The sequence below is a fragment of the Danaus plexippus genome, chromosome 12, assembly GCF_018135715.1.
Source record: "Danaus plexippus chromosome 12, MEX_DaPlex, whole genome shotgun sequence".
NCBI lineage: Eukaryota > Metazoa > Arthropoda > Insecta > Lepidoptera > Nymphalidae > Danaus > Danaus plexippus.
In genome coordinates this window covers 6,478,560-6,495,542 of record NC_083545.1, presented here as the reverse complement: position 1 = coordinate 6,495,542, position 16,983 = coordinate 6,478,560, and the positions used below count along the sequence as shown (strand labels likewise).

Here is a 16,983-nt window from a genome sequence, read left to right as displayed (position 1 = left end):
CACTTCATGGTCTGAATAACTGTCATTTCAGAAGTGGGGGTAGGCCGTGCAGGTGGTGGGGGGAGCCCTCTTTCATAATTGCGTCGTCAGGCGCGCGTGTTCCTGCATCTCGCTGTTACCGATCTCGTCCTATTTTTATATTTTTATGAAATAGGTTATTGATTTCTTTTTTTTGGTCATCCTGATTTTAAAAAGTGCGTTTCTCTGGATGAGATCGTGTTTGGTTTCTGATTATAATTTAAGATGTTCATTCATTTTTTTTTTCTTATAGACGATCGTGTTTAATAACATTCAGGTCTTAAGCTGAATTGGATGAATACTTTCTCCAAGGTCTTATGAATGAAGGAAATAATGAGAAAACCTGAAATTCTTGCAAGAATTCCTATAGATAGAATAAAATATTAAAACCGGTTGGAATTTTTTTTTATATTTGTAGTAATATACTTAAATTTTTAACTTAAAGTGTGGTCAGCGGTTTAAAAAAAGACTTCAACAGATTTCAAGCGCTAGTTAGTGTTTAAATCCTAAAACGCTCAGTATACGTCCTCAAAAATTAGCATCACAAATCGAGTGGTCGTTCTGAATGTTCGTGAACATCCAAGAGTGTGCTCGAATCCTCTGTATCTCAGACACACTTGAAGACTGTCCCGATTTTAGATAGTGCATGTTCTAAAATTGAAGCACCTTTACTAAATTTCAAGAGAAAATTCTAAAATACAGATTATAAACCAAGGTATTATATTTTTTGTATCTGTGCCATTAAAAATGTAGTTTATACATATTAAATGTAGATAATATTGAATACAATATATTGAAATACTTAACCCATATCAAAACAGTTAACAACTAAACAATATTATTTACGTAGGAAGACTGTAAACTATTGTTACATGCTAATGACTCTAACAACACTCAAACAGTACGAACAATTGTATTCAAACCCACGATACAAAACAAAGATTATTATAATTGTTTGAAATGTAACAATAAAATAATATCACATAAAGAAGCTTCATTCATTAAGAATGCTTTTAATTGATATTACAAGAACATCACCAAGGCACTTTATATGCGTTCCAAGGGTGCTTACATATGAAATTTTCGTTTTGTTTTACCGTCCATTTTGATCTGAAATATCCCCCCTTTGGTAAGGAATTTCAATATCAAATTTATATAGCAATTTCCTCTTGCATTTGTTTATCGTAAACCGTAATCCATATTTATTTCCGTCTTTGGTTGGAGATTAATCACATGATAAGTAAGAAGTAGAACCAAGTCTCTATCCGCATATATCTAAATTATGCAAAAAGGTTGTAATTCCATTATATTTTTAATAGCCCTAAGTCATAAACCTTAAATTATAAAGTCACAGAACAAACTCGTAAATGTAAAAGGTGATTGATTTATTATTGGATTTAAATAAAAACTATGACTTATAAACTGAAAATTGTATTAAAAAAAATATCAAGTAAATTATGACATTCAAACATAAGTAATTATAAATATACCCTGACTTCTATTGAGGCAAATTAATGTATATATATATACCAATATATAAACATGTATATAACCTGTAAAATTTTATAACGGAACAAAAAGTGATAATAATTATGTTCATGCCAGATTTCGATTGTCATACATTTCTTTTATTTCTACGTAGGAAAAAAATGTTTGGATGAAAAGCAGAATCTTTATGCATTCAGTGGCTAAAATATACCAATTAATCGTCTCTAAATTCTTGTTAACCTCAATTAATACAAATATGTCCTGTCTAAACTATTCAGTCAGATCACAGTGTGAGTAGGTGATGGATGGTGATAATGGCAATTAAAAGCCTGCTGATGAAACAGAGATGATGATTTTGAACAATATGCGAAATATTCTAAAAAAACTATAATAAGCAATTAGGCATACAAAAAAGGAATAAGTTTAAAAAAGAACTATAATAGTTTTTTTCTTATTTATTAATTAATTTCTATTGCAAATTAAGGTTGTATTATTTATCAATTTATTTTCCCATCACGCGATAACACTTGTTTTGAACAATTCTAAAACTTAGAAAAGCAAACGATAATATGTATAATGTATATTAGGAACCCTTCTAATGAGACCAATAATACTAATTTTATTGGATACAATTCGTGGAAATCAAATAATTGCAATGATAATGATATTTATATAATATGAATTAAAAGTTATAATTATATAAATAATATTATGAAGGCATCGCATTAATTCCTACTCCAGGCTATATTAGCTTTCAACGCTAGTGTTGTTCTCATGATTCTCACGGTGTGTGATTTATCGACTAGTGTTGTGCCTCGTGGGCGAGGAGTTACCGCAATCGGTATGTAGGTAACTCGCAATTGTGTAATAGTATTTGTTTTAGTGTATTTATTGCTTTGTTTTGTCAATGGTGGCATTTAGTTTGTTTACTGGATTAATTTATGTGAGTAAAATCGGTTTAAAACGTCATTGGATGTAATAAAATTAATAGTTAAGCCATACCTGTATTGCATACATACGATATACATCGTAAAATAAAAAACAATACAGGTCTTCGTCGTTTTATATTCCTACATTAATGGCAGTTGTAAAAACCTTATATTACTTACATAGTTCTTCAGAAAGCATATGAATCATGTGGCGTGTGAAGTCAAACTAACATACTTGAGTACAATTCAAATTTACTTTTGGTAGTCTCGCTGTCTCGAGAGTCTTTTGTCATGGGAAAATTGTATTCAATACATCCTCGAAACCATTAAAAATACATTACCGATAATTTTATTTATTTAAATATATAACTTTATTATATAACAATGACGGTAACAAATAGACGAAATGACAGTTTATTTAAATTAAATGTTGAGAATTCGTTTGATGTCGTTCATCTTATTTATAGACGACGCTGTCTGCAACATTTTGACTTTCTTACAAGAGTAAGTTGCGCAACAAACGTTTGGGATTAAGAGAAACGTCCAGTTGTATAATTATGTTTTTAACTTTTATGTTGAGCTAGTTATGAAAATATAATTTAAATGTGAAAAAATGTATCCACACGCTCAGCATTCGGGTCGGCAACCTAGCTATTTAAGTTACAATCCAATTTGAAAGTGCAATAATATTTTATATATATTCATAATATAACTGTTTCTTGTGGCTTTGCTCGCGAATTTGACTAACATTTGAAGCAAAACGTTCTTATCTGTACAATGATAGACTGAAAGCTTGGATTTGTTAATATTTGAATCAATTTAAGAAATACTATAAATTATTTTTAAGATTTTCCATTATATATACAACAACAAAATATACAAAAATATTTTGCCACGATTCATCTCCGTTTTAGCCCAAAGATATATTATAACATTGGGCATACATGAGGACCGAATCGTGATAGACCCTTCACATATCTACATATAACATACGTCTTGGGGAAAAATCGTGAAAAATTCCGCGAATAGGAGAAAGGGTGTTCCATATATCAGTTTGAGGGCGGAGCGCTTAAGACGTTCACTACCCTTCAGGATAACTTGTTATTATACATTTCTTTCTTGAAAAACATATCTTTGTCGTATCTTATGTCCTTAGATTCAGTCGATATTAGTTCATGGTAATGTTACTGAACAACCAGAGTTAAAGTTTGATATTACTAAAAAAATTCTCAATTCTATTTATAGAAAACGAACATAAAGTCATTAGAAAAAAATAATATGTGTACTTAATTTTTTAAATAAATGTTTGAAGCAAGTTATTTAAATGATTTCTAAAACAAAATTCTAACTAACAATGTGAAGTTTTTAACACGCATACATAACACACCCAAACACAGACTAACAAACACACTATATATATATATATATATATATATATATATATATATATATATATGGATTATATATTGCCATATTAAAGTTATATATATATATAACTTTAATATGGCAGCGCCCGTAACGTTAAACTTCTCGTAATAACTATCTTAGTATCTTCTAACTAACTTCATTAACTTTTAAATTATATTTACTACTAAAACAAAATAAACATCTCCATAAACTTTTACTTCAAATTTAAAACTAATATTCCCATATCGTTTAATTAATTTATTAATTAATTAACAGTTCAGAAACACACTGTATTCAAATATATAAATATTTAAAACAACCGTAAATGTCCATATTATTAATAGAAAGATATTTATTAAAAAAAAACAAAATTCAATGAAAAGTCGGGTTCAAGAATTCTATTATATATTCTATTATCAAACATCAAACATCGTATATGAGGTGAGACGTTAATTTTAGAAATAAAATTAACGCAATGGAATATAAACATTTTATAACGTTCGTAACAAGCACATTAATGTACTCGTATACGTAAAATTCATTTTAGTTTTGTCTCTCCTTCGTTTCTATAATGTTTGACGTTCAGTGTTCACCCCTCAATATTGTAATGGGGTCAGCTCGGTTCAAGTTCATCAAGCGAGCATTCATCAGGGTACTGTTGAGTTATAAATCGTATTACTTCATATTATACTAAATGTACTCGCGTCCGCCGTATATACGTATCAAGTGAAACATTTTAGAGAATTTCTTTATAGATTTCAGTATAAAACCAATTTAATTACGATAATTTTTGGCCCGTTCGTTGTCCCGCTTTAAATAAAAGCAATATTCTTATCTACTAACCCTTTGACACAAACGATGTCAGTCATAAAACATGGCTATAAATTTTTAAGACCCTCTCAATAAATTACTGTAATTTCAATAGCAGGTTTGAAATTTTAATTAACGGAACCACATACTATCCGACTTCGTAATACTCTCCGTAGTTATTACAGTCTATAAAATTAAACAATTCGGTTTCAATGATGTCGGTTAAACAAGAACTAAATTGATCACAAACTGTATGAGGAGTTTCCTCTGTATGCCATTCAATAGAACAAACAACGATCTATAATTAACAGGAAATAAAACAATCTTCTGAATCAATAATGTGATACGTACTTCAGCGTCGATCCAGATATATCTTTTTTCAATAGGAAAATATAATTAATATATTTTATTAATAATAAATAAGTTTAACTTGTCGCCGTAAAGAATCAGTTACAGAATTAAACAGTTGAAATAAAATCATAAGTGTCATTGAACTCACGTAAACTTCGTAAAGTTAGGTAATAAATTGGACAGCGAATAGTTTAAATAAAACCAATTAACCTTTATATCGTGAAATCTCTGGCTGTAAGTAACCTTTTAAATGTAAGGTGTAACTTTAACAATCAGAGATCGTAAAAATCTTTAGGTATGTCTTCGACCAATCTCACGAAATGTATCAATAGCGATTTACATACAATTCGAATAAGGTGGCAATGGAGCAAACGTAAAAAGACTCTTAACATCATTATATAAGGCTTGTTTTAGCTTGGATTTTTATTAAACTTAGGATGTACCATGGTGTGTTCCATGTGGATGTGTGTTTCAAGAATGTGTGGGGACTGGCATTAGGGGATACGTGTGTAGGCGGGTTAAGATATATGGCGAATTTTCTTCTACCGCAATTGGCGAAGACAATGAATCAATGCCTATAATATGAAAGCGTAAAAAACGAGATGTTTACTGAACCAGAATTTTCCCAAAGCATTTTTTTTTATATACATATAATTAAAACATTGTTTAAGTATTAACATTTTCACACATTCACAGCCAAAGAAAATTTCTGCTTGTAATTATTTTTCATTGTTATACATAAATTTCATTAACTATAAATGTGATTCTTATCAAAACAGAATTTATTAGCTCTGTTTGTGTACTTTTTCATTATATTAATTAAAAGTATATATTTATTTTGTATATTATATCAAACGATACCACACCATTGTTTCGACTCGACGAATATAAAACTCAGACTTAATATATACAACACTTACAAGAAAAACGGAATTTTACAAAACGTACTTACAACGTTCATCATTATCAAATGGTAAAAAAAAAAACATATTATTCAATATTTCCATATTTTTATACGCTCGTGATGACATATCGCTGAGAACCGTGATCTGAAAACCTCGATCTGATTTATATCGTATTACTATAAATTTAAAGATAATTTTCTATTGTATATTCTAACAATCCCTCTGATTCCATACGATTTCACCGAGTAATGATTTGCTCCGTAATGAGGGAGTCGCGGGAATAATATTACAGAAAAACAAAGATAATACTCACTCTGGATAAGATTTAAGCGGCATATTATTTTATTACAATAATGCTAAGCCTTACAGATGTCCATTAATAAATCACATAAATACGTAAAACACTTTATAATTGCTATTATAAGTAGGTGTATTCAAGTTGTCAATATGCAAGTCAAAGATCAAACCAATCTATAAGAATTAAATATTGTAAAAAATTAATAATGTTTTGTACAAATATATAAAGAAATATCTTGAATCTATATATCTGTAAAGGAAAATGTTTGTCTGAGTTTATTATTGCTGTTATTGCTTCCACACGTCAAACAGACTTCTTCACCGTTCTTCACATCTACTTAAAATATAATTTATAATAATCTCCTATGTAAAATATATGTTTATAAATTAATAATACTTTAAATGTATCACTAAACCTGCCTAACTCTATAAAGATATTTCCCTATCTCACTTAAGATACAACTTATTCTGTACTAGGCTTTTTTAATCTTAAATGTAATAAACCTTTTCAACGGCTCCTAAATAACAACAGTGTCAATTAAATTTGCTTCGATTTTTGACGACTGTCACCGACATAAAACTTATTTGTACTTACAAACTAGTTACAAACTGTCGATAGCACAACATATGTCAGCTGTGTTACGCTACAGCGAATTATTAATCAGGTCAATGTATTGAATGGAACAGATCGTTTTAATATTTTTAAATCAATGATATATTATAAAGAAACAGCAATACAAACTTCCACCATATATGGTAGGGAATTAATTGGCATGGGTTTTTAGGTCTTTTTAATATAATTTGTCCGTTAACTCTATATAATTTCTTAGCGTGTATTTCAAAAAAAGAACACTTACTTAAACCAAGCGAGTTATGAAAATATTTACTTAACGTTCAACTCAAATGGTTCGTATTAGGCAACCCACACAGCTAATTCTGGGAAGACGGAGTGCTTGCCCAGTTTGCCGTAACAAGCGCTGGCAACTTTCATCTCATTATTGTTGGAACAGTTGCATTACACAAAAAGCTTCAAGCATTGTCGTAAAGACGGTTACATTTTTCATAAAATACTTGTCCGAATCCCTCCCACACGGAGCCCCGAGGCATGACGTAACGAGACTGTGTGTGGAGACTCTTCACTCAAAAGCCACTCCAGCATCCAACCATCTCGCTCTGGAACACCAAAAATGTAAGGGACGCAAATAACACGACTCCGTCATATTTTTCCCTTTACCACCCTCGCCATCTGAAGCGTTCTTTTATATAAAAGAGGTTCTCGAGAAAATAATAACGGGTCTTCTCAAAGGGCAGCAACTTTCGCAATTCCGCGCTTTGATTTCCAACTTCGCAAAGAATTTTACGTAACCACAAAGGGATTTTTCGATATTAAGCAAGGATTTAATTTACAGTTAATACATCGCTACCTGAACCGATAATTGTTTGCTTGTAAAATTTATGGACGGTAAGACCGGGTTCGTTTTTTTGAGAGAGGTCTCTCGGCCGCTTTAAGGCAAATTGGCTCAATTCGAATATCTTTACAAATTACTCGATTACATGCGAACCTCTTTATTTTATAGCCATTTAATCGCGAGAAATTTGTTACGGAAGAACACTATTGTCTTTACGGTTTATCGACAACCCTAATTTATTATTCTATTTCAAAAATGTACTATTCCTTCTTGAGTAGCGATTTAAACGGTGTATTCTATAATTTAATTAAACCTTGACGTAGCTATAACCCTTTTGCCAAATAATAATTAATTACAATGGCTGCATATATTCGATAACTCAGCGCATTCACATTAAGATGGCGGGAATACTTGAATCTTTAGCGAGGTCGGAATTTTAAAAGACACCGATCTAAATAACATACGAGCCACAAAAAAATACAAAATGAGTCATCGAGCGAGGCACGCCCTGACGAATACCGAATGACAGAAGCAAAAACATTTAAACACGGCTCTCTAGACGGATTTTATGACGACAAATGATAAAAATACTTAACGTTACACTGTGGAACTTTGAAGCGAAATTTTTCTGCTCATATACATTTATCTCTACATGTGTATAAAAGGGCGAAGTTATTTGCCTTCGCCTCTCTTCCGTCCATTTCGTTCGCGTCTCCCTCGGGCTTCCGGTTGCCATATCCCACCCGCCGCCCGCTTACGACATCAATGTAAAAACAACCCTAACATATGCACGTAACATTCAAATTCATTTGACTGACCCTGTATTATTTTTCTTCAGCATTCCGCAGCGATAAGATGGCACGCAAAAACTAGGAGAAGCAACCTTAAAAAGTTAGCAACAAGCATCACAACACTATATATCGATGTGTGGCCGTTAGGACGTGTTGTAAATAATGCTAACAGGCACGGACTGTACCAAAAACATATTTTTCAGATAACGACAATGAGAAAGGAAAATATTCAGATGGAAATTCTCCGATATGGGGCGTCGGGTGCGTCAGTGTGGAAAATATTAAGGGGCGGGCGTGTACTTAGAGATATTTTAGACATACTTTTATTGCTAACTCACGTCGGATACCCGATTGTCGTATATCACAGACAGCGCATTAAAAATGTATTAGATTTCACTTTACCGGACCGCGAACTGAACGTGTGCAAAGAAAACTTAGTGAACAAAAGACTTATCGACTATTCGATACTTACGAATTTTCAAAATACGTTGGCGCTTCGGAAATTATAACACAAAGAACTCGGTATTAAGTAACGTGATATTAGTTCCCCTCAGGCGGAAAGAGACAAGTACTCGGATTAAATGCTTAATTAGAGGGAGACGGAGCATCTGGGGGGCGATCTTGTCTAAAGGACATCGGCCTCTAGGGCACGCGACCGGTGATTCGTACTCCTTTTTAATTATTTTTTATTAATTGTACCCAAACGAAAATATCTTGATAGTTTCGTGAACGGATCACATATTATACTCAAAAAACAACAGCCGAATATAACTTTAATTGAATAGTTTATAAAATAACAGCTCTATAGTATTACATACGTTTTAAGACAATTAATTATCTAACAACAAAGTTATAACCTCAACTTATAATTCATGAGACTAAATCAAACTAAATTCCCAATGATCAAACTGTTGCGATCGCAGTAAATTTCTTAAACGCCAGCCTCTGTCTTTACAGATATTTTTCTCAACTACGTATTTTATAGCCGAGTTAATGGGCAAAGGTTTCTTTAAGTAAACTTGGCAATGGGGGACGAAGAATTGGGTCGGTCTTTGACTTAATTTTTTGTTCCTCCAAGGTCGTTTGTAATCAATAAGGGGTCTTTTACGCCTCCAGTAATTAGATATTTGGGGTATCGATCGTGGGGTAGGTCGCGGCAATTTAATTCACGGTTGACATTGAACCATTTTGATTAGGATTCAACGTCATGCCTCATCATTGGATAATTTTGTTATTACGTTTATATATTTGATCAATTTGTGATTATTTAATTGAAATAAGAAATCGTTGTGGCATTTAATTTCATATTTTTGTATTTGGATTTAAGTATGTAGTTTGCTTTTTTCCTTCATGTGTTATTTAGTGCTTTTAAAGTGAGATTTCCTTAACACTATTAACATTTTAAATACAACACTTGCGGTTAAAGGAATGGTTTGCTGAAAACCATGTTTTTTATGAACCAAGACTGTAATATAGTTGTAAACAGGTTGTCATATACCCGTAATTAAGAAAAATATTCACTCTTAATAATCAGTTATTGACTGTTGTTTTCGCATCTTCGCTTGTTTTTTTTTATATCTATGTTCAAATCTATACACATAACTTAACTAACGTAAAACTCTTTCTTAAAACTTATGTAATTTTATATTCTATGGAGATATGGCAATATAGTCTTTTAAGGTTTGGTTCTTAAACCATGACGTTAAGAAAAAAAAGTTTAGAAAGTTAGTTTCATATCTCTCCAGAATATTCCCCCATATGCCTCAAGAATTGTGTACCTCTATCCTTTTATTTACAATGATCATTATATAATTGACACATACACATATATAGTGTGCATCCAGCTTAAGCCAGGCCGTCGTTCTGAACCTAGAATTAATATTAATTATTTAAAAATAAACACACGTCATTATTGAGTGCTGTATGATAATTTCTTTTATACCTGAAGCGTGTACGGACAGGAAAAAACCGGTTGTGTGGAAAGGTAAAGGCTCTTATAATATTTGCTCGAGGCGGAATGCGGTAGCTAAGGGGAACGCAAATATATTGTAGAATAGTCAACACTTAAGAACTACCGACACCAGAAAAATATAAATTCAATAACATATTTATACACTAATCAAAAAACTTATAATATTACATATAATTTCATTGGCGATAATCATGTATGAGTTTTTAATGACAAAAGTATCGTCGAAATATTTAAAAGACAATCATGTATGTGTAATGTTTTTCTGTTGTCTCTCCTAAAGTCAAGTTAATTTCTATCATCGTTAAGTAAATATTTATAAAAAAATACCAATATAATACGTGCTTGAACGCAAGAATCATTTACCATTATTGAAGTTAACAAACATGTTTTTTTTAGGATTATTTCACATAGAAACATCTCTATTGACGAAACTCACTTCGAGTCTAGCTGTAAGTTGAACAATTGTTTGTTTAAGCTAATAATATTAAGGAAAGTATGTAAGAATAGATATGCGTGTAGTTCTTTAACGGAAGAATTACTAGACTGATTTCTTTATACAATATATAAGAAGAGACTAAACAAAAAGTTTTTCAAACTTACGAATTCACGAGCAAAGCTGCGAAAAGTAAGTAATATAAGAAGAAATTAAGAAAAATAATTAATTAGGTAAGTACGCAAATCTCTTAAAATAATCAAAGCTTTAACTTGCTTTACTTATCTCATATTAATTGACCGTTGTTGAAAAATCTAGATGGAGTCTAGAATAATGTCCGTAATCCGTAGTGCGTGATATAATTAAAAACATTAATTTGTCATCTTACAAAGTCTAATCTAATCTCCATATCAATAGCTAGGCTACTAGTGTATTCAAGTATAGTTTACATATAGAAACCGTGCAGGAACGCTGTCTGCTTAGCAATCTAGATTCCAAATGAGACTCGGATAGGCGTTATAAATATTAATTATAATTCTAACATTCTAAACATACATAACAGAATTTAAAACAGTTTTATTGCTTATATAAAATAGGCTGAATTGTGAATAAATTTAATTTTAATACTCATTATAAATTCGAACAGCCAGGATGTTGCGAGTTATCCTACTCGTGTGACGAATTCCTCAATTTACGTGAATACTGACATTAGAATATTAATTCAATTACTAAATTAACGTTGCTATTATAATAAAAATGTAATAATAAAATTGTTATTTTATTATTTTATATATATATTTTTAATAACATTGAATATTTAACATCACATCATCATCATCATCAGCCTATCGAAGCCCACTGCTGAGCAAAGGCCTCTTCTCACATGGAGAAGGCTAGAGCATTAATCGCCACGTTTGCTCAAGACGGGTTGGCGATTTCAATCTTATAATTAGAAAGTATAAGACCAGGTTTCCTCACGATGTTTTCCTTCACCGTTTGTCAGTCAGTCACCGAATATTTATGTTAACTTAAAATACGACTCGTTTAACAATACGTGAGTGAGAAAAATTCTACACATCTAGCGATTGTTCACTTACCAATTTGTAATCATAGAAAAATAACAGCATAAGCTGTTCCTTAAGTTTTTCATACCGTCACAATTAGTTTATTTTTATTTTATACTAATTTAATAACCATTATAATTAAAACAATTCTATAACACAATAGTATTACAAAATTAGATGCATACCATGTTACGAACAGTGAGCAAGGTGTGCAATGTTTATAGAAGATAGCGTTTCCATTAACTAACCACTAATAAATAACAGTAATTACATTCTAATAAGATAATCTTTGACCCAAATTATCAAACATCACAATCCTATTAACCTTTGTATCTGATATCTTAACTGCAATCCGGAGACGACAATTGTAAAGTGAGTGTGGGAACAAGATTTACTTTCCCTTTGATGCTAATTTATAATTAATAAGTAAACATATACATTGGTAATGCTCAATAAAAATATTAAACTATTCATGAGGCCAATTTACTACATCTGATCTCATGTGATTTTGATTTCCATTTTAAAATTGTTCAATTCTAATAAAATAATATTTAGTTTATATACAGATTCTTTGAAACTTTAATTAAAAATATACGGAACAAAAAAGAGTATGTTTGATTAATGGCAATATAGTTAATTGATAGAATTCACAGTTATGTACAATTAATCTACGTATATAAAAGACAGTCGTATTAGTAACACTAGTTATAACTCAAGAACAGATGTACCGATTTGATGGGGAGCTAGCTTAGACCCAGAGGACAGACAGATGATACTATTTATCTCGTTTGATCCAAAAGAAATAAACTAACTTATCTAAATCCAAAATCTCTTTATATAATGCCTCAAAGCGAAAAAAAGTTCGTCCGGTCTAAACATTTTTAATTCTAAAACTAAAGCACACGAAGTCGCTAACAAAAAATAGTAGAATATAGATTTAATGTTATAACATGCCTTATTTCTTTGTAATGTATAAATTGGTTGATCGATGTGTAGAACAACTAGTGGAAGCGACCCCAGAGGCACCCACGGTGTGGAAAGGGTCTAAGATTCAGGAATCAACATCAACAACATAAGATCCAATCACAACAACCAGCTACCAAGGTCCTAAACGTTTTCAATTAGACCGATAACAATTAAGTAACATCATTTACATCGGATCACATAAAACTACTTTTCAAGGTCAACAATAATATACAGAGATGAAATTAAGAAATCTCCAAAATCGTAACATAAAAACCATCAAGCTGTGTAGTTGTCCAGTTCCGTTAATGAGAACATATCATTAACATCGTTAGTATGCGACTATGCCTCAATGGTTGTACAACGACTACCAGTTTTTTGTAAATCAGTCAAGAGCTACCTTAAACAACATTTCGGTTCCGTACATTAAGATAATCATTGAGCAAAACAAATCAACTTAGATAATGAAGCAAGACGTTGACTTATATAATATGTTATTAATGGGGAAGAAATTGAATGTTTTGTTTATTTATTTTAATTATATTGATATGGGGATCTCTAAATTCCTACTTATACGTAATAATCTGTATTTCAAAGTCTTAATGAAGACAGCCATAAACGAACAATGTCGGCCATTTGTAACTATTTTTATACACAAAAATAATTTGTTTTTGCGTTCTACAATTTATGTTTCTTTTTGTTAAAGAAACAGCAGAGTTATTTATAACATTTTCATAGTTATTTATTTTGATTTGAACAATTTCACACTCGTGCTATTTTTAAGAAGTAAATGCTACTCACCACAGATCTGTAAACCGACATACCAAACGTTTCCCGTTTCAATTCAATAATCTACGTAATTACTAAATTGTGCGAAACTGTTAACTGTTAACACTCCGTATGTAGTGCAAACAGCCAAACTCATACTAAGGGTAAAAGTTCCGTAGTTTTTGCGTAACATCCATTTATCATGTGACTTTTCACCATCCATTGAGATTATAAAGTAAAGGTTTATAAGGTTTAAATAATATTAAATTAGCTTTCTCTATCAAGTTTAGAACTGAGGACTGTTAGAAATTTTAATCAGCGAAAACTAAACAACGAATACACATAATACTCAACGAACATTTAACAAGACAACTTGTTAATTTTTGGACGTCAATGTAAATTAAACGATAAATATTTTTCACACAAACTTTTATACAACATAAAGTTATTTTGAACTTTACTCCAGCGACTTACGGGCTGAAAGCATTAAAACGTCGAACAAAACTTATAAAGGAATTTGGACGTTATCACATAGAGATTAGAAATTAAAATTATACATCACGTTGGACGACTTTCAAAAGCAATATCCTCGTAGGTAAAGTTCACGTGTCTTAAATCAATTTATGTTAGCCGTCAAAGAAAGAATTTCTCATAAGCCCGTGTTTATCTCATACAGAGCTATTCGGAGTTAAATAACAGACAATGGAGGCTGTATCGTGTTGCACGTGATATTATGTTACACAATTTAATAAATTAATAATAAAACAACGCTCCGCCTGTAAAACGATTTGTTTTAAAAATAAATCTAATTAAATCAGATCGCAATTAACGAGATGTTGAAAGAATCTCTATGTATCAGACAAAGAAATTGCAACAGGCCACGCCTCCACACGTTACCATTGGCGAACACGTGATCGGAAAAATGAGGAAAATGGGGTAAAAGATGGAAAGAGTTGGGTCCCCCCGCGTGACATATGAACGTAGACACGCTTATTGGTAGGAGCACATACTTCCTTACTTGATATGAGCTCCTGGTACATTATTGAGCATATAATGATACATAACAAATACTACATTTATTACTTATAATAAATTAAAAAAAAATCACATAAAATATAAATTCTATAATCGTCAGCTTAAATAACAAAATAAACATGAAAAACGTGAGACTCGTATAAAATAAATTCATATTATAATTAATCTTTGACATTTTATATAAATAAATTACAACAACAAAGAAAACATCTCGATCGTGATCATTATATCACTGGGAGTCATTAAATGTCTGTAACGGCTTATCAAATGGTGTTGCCACTTTTATTTATAAACATTAAACTTTAAATGAATGTCGTATAAATAACTGTTTATTCCAACATCCGGGAACGAAGCTCCCGGGAAGAGAGTAGAGACGTCTTCGAGGATACAACCTACACAAATAAGTAGCAACTCTCAGTGTATATGACTGATAAGAAATTGCCGAAAAAGCAGCAAAACAGCGTATTTGGAGTCCTGTTTGTGATAAATGAAATACATATTTTAGTATAATACACCGTTTTTATTGTTAAGGCTTTCTATTAATATAATAATAAATAAAAAGGCAAACCGTATCAGATGTTACAGCAGAAGTTTTACGTGAACGAACTCTATATTGTAAAAGTTTCGCGAATCTTTTATGAGACCTCTTTTGTTTCAGCACTCCTATTACTCATTGTGCTCTTTATTAACATTTTGTGTACAAATTGAATTGTTTTAGTATTCTACACTAGGGATGCGACCCAATGTCTCTTGTATTAAACTCACATTTTTACTTTCCTCATCAACACCACAGTCGATGCGATAGACACATATTTTTTCATATCTTTGCACTTAATAGCCTATGGATTTCTGCAGGAAACTTAATTACAACTTTATAATTTAAGTTCGTAACATCTTTATAATTATATCATAGCTAGAACTCTTCCTCGTGTAAAATAAAAAATGTAACTATTGACTACAGAAAAACGTATTTGGATTCATGGTTTTATTTTTCCGACACCTTTATTTTTTATCCCTTTCACACTAATGCGTCTCGGCTATCTTTTAGCTCTTATTTAATGTTCAATTTATATACGTAGCTCATTTAGATACATACATTTCATTTACTTACATTTTCTATCTTTTTCTCGCACATTTGCTCCCTTTCCAAGGATTTCCAAGCGCCAATTCCTCCTTATAGCGTCTCTTGGCTTAGCTGAAACGATTTTTTTCTAATTCACGTGAACCAGCCAGTCTTGATCTTTGAATTTGGAATATTCAAAAAACTTGCCATAATAATCGCAAGTATATGTGAAACATTCTCTACATCCATGTAATAATGAACGCAACATTGTAAATTAAAAACAATTTCTGTTTTGTAATCTGAGCCCCTGTTCGCTACACGTGTTGGACCGCTGCCATCGACTCCACAATATACTGTTATGTATTGAATTAATGAATTAATAAGATTTAACGATTGAGTGTAGACACTTTAATGGCTCTGAAGCCGTTATGACGTAAGTGCTTATAGTGTTCTGAAGATGCGTTATTTTATAGTAGGTTTTAGGTACCTGCAATATAAACGTGATAATACATACAATTTTTGTATTGAGATATAATATATATATTTTTGTAGCTAAAATCTCTTGAAACAAAAAATGTTTTTGTATTAAGAACTAGAAATATTATTAACCTATTTTTGAGACTAGTAAGTATTATTGAAAAATTTAATTAAGAAGAATTGACAATTGCTTGATAATTCTATGAATAACATCCCAGTAAAGACATTGACATGAAAATTTGTGTTTAAGTTTGTTACCCATACCCGGAATAACTACTAAATCGGTTTTAATGAAATTTTCATACAATATAGGACTTAGATCAGAATAACACATAGGATGTAATTGATTTTGAAGGTCCGTTTTGCTAATCTTGAAACAGGCAAGACACGGGAATAAAACTGATATTTTTCGGATTTACTACGCGTTTATAATTATTTTTTAACAACATACTCTAGATAACAAAATTTTATAAATATTACTTTCATGTCTATGGATACTAAAAGTCTCAGATCTCAAAAGTCACGTGTTACAGACCATAGACGACACTTTTGTATTTTGCTTCAATATGCGTATTCAAAGCACATTTTATTAACTTATCTATAAAGCGAATTCCGAAGTTCACATACTTTAGTTTCTCCCAAAAACTATTCAATAAAAAACACAATTATATTTAATTAACTACAAAATTTCATATTTATGTGTTTTCATTAATATTAATTGATAATAAAAAATATTTACAGTATCAAAATTGATCGGGCGTTGTAACAAAATAAATTCTAAAGAACGTACTCCTAGAGATATT

General features: G+C 31.1%; 1 protein-coding gene across 2 annotated transcripts in view; it reads right to left on the bottom strand.

Annotated features, from left to right (window-relative positions):
* LOC116772715 (uncharacterized) overlaps positions 1–15,737 on the bottom strand; it is an 82,981-nt gene extending 67,244 nt beyond the window's left edge. The window contains exons 1-2 of one of the 2 annotated variants that reach the window (XR_009752777.1): positions 15,209–15,737; positions 14,663–15,114 (exon numbers count right to left, since the gene is read on the bottom strand). The gene's annotated coding sequence lies outside the window, so the exon portion shown is untranslated. Of the gene's footprint in view, positions 1–14,662; positions 15,115–15,208 lie in introns of those variants that run through there. The other variant, XR_009752778.1, reaches the window with a different exon arrangement.
* Between the last annotated feature and the right edge of the window lie 1,246 nt (positions 15,738–16,983).